Genomic DNA, 5595 nt, shown 5'->3' with positions numbered 1-5595 from the left:
CTGTGTGATTGATGTGGGGATTCTTCATACTATTGGTCAGAATGCTATGATTGACAGGGAACATCACCTTTCAGACCATGACTCATTCGTCATAAGAAAAGAACACCTACCTCCTGTGTTGTTGATGCACAAGATTTATGTTTATCGGTGGAGCCTGACCGTCTTATCTAACCTCAGCAGATGCAATAAAGGATGATTTCATTCTTCCTAGTTTGCATTTACTGAAACTTTCTATAGGTTAAGGCATGACATCATTCATAGTGTATACATGAATGTATTATCTTTTAATTATCTACATAAATGTATTAGCATTCATTTATGTATCAGCAAATAATTAAATACTAACTATTAGAATTTATATGAATTGTTATATGTATTATGTAATTATTATATCACTACCTGCCACACTATGTAATTATTATAATAATTATGTAAAAAAAATAAAATAAAAGAATCATCATGAATTCATGATGAATTTCATACAACAGGATACTTCACATGCTTTTTTTACTCGCCGTCTTTAATGTTTTTTTATTTGCACAGTGGAACCTACAACATTTACTAAACACATTTACTAGTTAGTTATTTAGTTCAAGTTTTTACTGCCTGTGCTGTACTTTTGCCTTGGGTGGGGTTCCAGTCATTAAGAGGTCAAAATGATCAACCAAAACAGTGCAAGCAGGAAATAATCTTATCATTAATTTGTCCCTACTGTTATCAAGAACAAGCTTGACATTAAACACTCTGTGTTGTATTGAGTTTATCTTCACAGTAAAAATAAAAGTTGGATAATATGCTGTAAGCTAATAGTTTCACAATTTCATAAACAAATGATGAGTCATACCTTTGTAAGAATTTGAATTTATCATATAGAACGTCTTTCCCAAAATGCCTTAAAGCCTGAACTTTAGTTCCCAATGCACATCACCACATACAGACCTCAGATTCTTAATAGTATTATCACAGTCATAAACATATTTCAATTTTTCACAATAATCACTACCGGCTATACTGTACATGCAATCATTATGCATTCAGTCAGGATAAAGTATTGTCCATGAATCTGTGAACTATACATACCAAACCTTTTGTTATCATGATTTTATCCTGGTCCTGACTGTTTGTCTGTTTGAATCTGTTTTGACAGATTCTGCCCATCCAGTGTTCCAATTTACAGATTTTTTTTGCCTATTGTTCAGGTACATTGTTACATAGATTTGGAAGTTGCTACACACATAAAAAAAAATTATATATAAGTATAGAGTGAATTGACTAATTTTGAATCTTGAAAGTATTCTCATTCTCATATACAGTATATTTACTCAATGCTTTATCTTGTTTAGAAACATGGTGAATCTGAAGCCAATTTTAATAATAATTCCAGGTTGATTAATAACATTTCCATTTGACTAAAACTTTCTAAATTATTGCCCTTATGATAAAAATTGGCATTTCCTATCGTCATTTCCATAGCCACTACTTATTTTGTATAGCTCAGCAATCTTTTGCCCACATTACACATTACAACAATATTTCAATGTTTGGCCTCTATGTGATGAACGAATAAGGAAATGAAGATCTTCCTCTCCAAAGCCTGTAAACCATATCTGTAAGGAGCTCACTTTGTGCACAGAGGCATTGAAATACTGGAACAGTTCAGTTCAACAGTTCAAGTTCAGTTGAATGCAAAAATGTTGAGTGCCTCCAGCTTTGTGGTAACAATTTGGGGAAGAACCACATACAGCAGGAAAGGTCAGGTTACTCAATACTTTTGGCAAATAACGTGTATATCTTTTAATCATATAAGACACATTTTCACAGCCTACTTTGCTCATATTTATCCAGGGTGCCAATATTAGTGGAGGGAAATGTGTGATCACATTAGCATAACAAATCCAACTAGCTCCATGTTTTTGGACAGTGCACTATAATTATAGAATGCTCTAAAGTGCTGCTTTAGCCTCCTAATCATTTTTTTTGTTTTACAACATGATTGTTTTTTTTACTAAATAAATCCTGTGGTTCACAAAATACATTTTTGAATAATTGTTTACTGATTATTACTGACCAAACGATTGGCCATTTTGAGTCACTTTAAAGTAATACAATTAAAGTTTCTTCATGTGATTATTTTGTGGCGCAATCTTTCTATAAAAATCAATGTTTAGCTACACCTTTGTTTTCTATTAAACTAATTGTAAAAAATGAACAGGTCCTTTGGCATTAGTGCATAACTTACTGAATATATAATCATTTACTATCTATTTTTATATTTGTCTGTACAAATCTATAGATTCCTCTATTGATTTGTTCACAAAAACACTAGTGTAAATTCCAAACCATAATCCAAATATATCATTAGCAAACACAGCAACATTTAAGCAACAGTGATTAACATACGCAAAGGCCACAGCAACACAATTAAACATTTTGAGAACACAGCCAGACTCTCTAAGGACAGACTGTGTGAGTGGGGTATATAAAAATGCTTTGTGCACCTCTGGTTAAATCACATATTTTTGGGAAATTGATAAAAACCATGGTGGAAAAACTATATATAAAAATAATTACCTCATATTTAATAACTAGAAAATACAAAGGAAAATACAGTAGACCTGTTTCAAAATGTTAACCTCCTCTTAATTGTAAATACTCAAAACTTAATTAACATAATTAACTCACTGAGTAACCTACCATTTGTCATTTAGAAATGGTTGTTTAAGGGCAACTGTGGAAGTCTATCAAAATCTGAAAGACAAAAATAGAGAGAACTGCTTATTTTCGGGCCGAAATGGCCTCGCAAAACTTATCAGTATCTGTAGGATGGCGCAATAATGATGATGCACTGTGATCATATAGAGCTGCATAGTTTGCACAAACTTGAGCCGCATGAAATAGTTATGGAGTCTGCATGGAGAAAACCTGACAGTGGCCTTCAAGTACAATATTTAGATGAGCCAGATGCATTTTGGCAAGTGTTGTGTAGGTGATGAATAAAGTAGGAGCAATTACTAAAAAAATAATGCCTTGTCAACTGTTTTCGGCTTACGTGGCAATCAAAGAGGTTGTCAGCTGTAAAAGATCAAACATTAAGCATCAAAATCCACCATCAATTATTTCTCAAAGATGCCAGGCCAGAGGTTTGAAGTCTAGCAGGCGAGGATAAACAGTTAGACTGCCTGCCCTCTTCATGCAGAGCAAGAGGGTAACTCAAAAGGAAGTATTGGAAGATACACAAGAAAGGCAAGCCTCAACAGTTGGAATGGTGATCACTCAGCAGATAGTAAAGATGCCAAGCCTGAGGTTTAAAGTTTATTATGCCAGACTAAACAGGTAGGCTGCTTACTGATATATACAGAGGTGTGGAGTAGCTCAAGAGGACACACAGAAAGAGACACATGAACAATATGACTACTGCTAGTAAGAATTCAAAAGATTCTCTTTCGTAAATGGCCAATTGGACATGGTTTTAACCTTCTGGAGGGTTTTCTTTTTTTAAAGTTTCTTGTTAAATGTCACTTTTAATGGATGAAAATTTCTTGCATCAAAATATGAATCACTTGGCAGTTTCACAGGTATGCTTTCTTATATTCATCCAGTTATTAAGTTCAGACACATCAAGGGTTTACTTGTCAACAGTGATTAAGAGCAAAGGGTTTCAGGATTGAGATTTACATTAAGTTTAATTGTTTGACTCATTTTAATCATAACTGTATGAATTGTGGGATGTGTGAATTGAACAAAGACACTATACCCTTTGGCATTCTGTAAGGCACCCCAAGAAGTAATCCCTTAGCTGGTTACACCAGGGGTCCCCAAACTACAGCACGCAGGCCGAGTACAGCCCACCCCCACATTTAGAACGGCTCTCTGAACAATGCCAGAGATATATTTTAAATATACGATTTCCTCATATCGTATTTGATAATGAAGGTTGGCTTTAAAACTATAATTTCTCCTCATTTATTAACAAATTGTAATTATTTGTTAGATTCACCCACCAATCAACAGAATGGTACATACAACATAAACGTATCTGTTTTGATTTCAATAACAATAAATATGCAAAAAATGTCATGATAGTAATAATGCTCTTTTAATAGGATGAATATATTTAAATGTTATGCTCATTTGTCTGTACAGTGCATAACAAAATAATAAACTAGACTTGCATTAGAATCAATGCTATTTAAAATTTAATTTAAATGAATTTAATGAATCATAAAAAATGAATTTAAAATCATAATATATATATATATTGTTCCCTGTATATATGCATAATGCATAAATGGGTAAATAAATTAATCTCTGTAATAGTGGTGTGTTTAAATTTTGGCTGTAGCGATATATTATTTTAGTAATTAATTATTCTACCATCTATTCCATCGATTATTCGAGTAATCGGAAGTTGGAAGTAATTTGTTTACTTTTTAGAAAAATTTACATTTTATTTCTGAAATTGCATACAAGAATATCTGTAAAAAACTAAACCCATATGGTGCAGTTAATTGACCTATTACATCAAAATGCAAATACAAATATATAAATAATAAAAAACGAGTGTAAATATAAACATTTATTTCAGATTACTTAAAAAAAAAAAAGGTACACGCACTGTAGGGTGATTCCTTTATGTTTTAGTTTAAAATTATTCCAAACTTTCTGTTGTTTTCTTTGGCCTGTATATATGGAAGCTCGTTTCCGACACATAAAAAAAAAAGTTTGCCTAATTGCGACTTTTTTTTCTCTCGTAATTCTGGTTTCATTTTCAGTGTGTTTTCTCCCCATTCCTCTATTTTTCATTCCACAGTGTATTCCGTGTTTACCTGTCCAGAGCGCTCCGGATTTTAGTGGGTGGTGCGTCAGTAATAATGGTCTGTGGGGAAACACAGCTTTTTTGTATTCTAATTACTTGAGGAATCATTTCATCCCTAGTTTAAGTGTTAAGCACAGTAGCCCACAAAAGGAGGACCTCCATGTTTTGTTGCATTTAATAGACTAATTTAATAATAGTTTAGAAGTTCTTAAAAAATTCACAGTAATAAGACAATAATTATATGAAACAGAGGGCTGTGTGACAGTGATACCAATTCAGTGCTGGTTATTTAATTCTAACAGCATGTTTATTATTCATATCTTCATTATTCATTATCGCAAATGTTCATACGTGTGTGTGTGTGTGTGTGTGTGTGTGTGTGTGTGTGTGTGTGTGTGTGTGTGTGTGTGTGTGTGTGTGTGTGTGTGTGTTAAAGCAGCTATACAGCTGTAACAGACATCTGTCACTAGTCTTAAAGCTGTGGTTATATAACTTAAATCTGTGTTGCAGTAAAGAGGTCATATTCAAGATACAATTAAGTTCCATTTAGACACAGTGTTTCTCTTTTATCATTGCAGTTATATCTAGACCACCCTTTATTTGACAGAATTTATTTTTCTTTTATCGGATGACCCATTTTCTTTTCAGTTCATCAAGATATTTGTGAACAGAATCTAGGTTAGGATGTTTTTCCCCAGACATGAATGAGTCTTCAGTAGTTTGTGAAATCAGATTGGTGAACAGATTTGCGACTCTGTGCTGCCATCTACTGGTTATTC

This window comes from Silurus aristotelis, assembly GCF_946808225.1.
Source record: "Silurus aristotelis genome assembly, chromosome: 22".
Classification (NCBI taxonomy): domain Eukaryota; kingdom Metazoa; phylum Chordata; class Actinopteri; order Siluriformes; family Siluridae; genus Silurus; species Silurus aristotelis.
The sequence above is the reverse complement of the archived record's forward strand: the minus strand, read 5'-3'. Positions refer to the sequence as shown.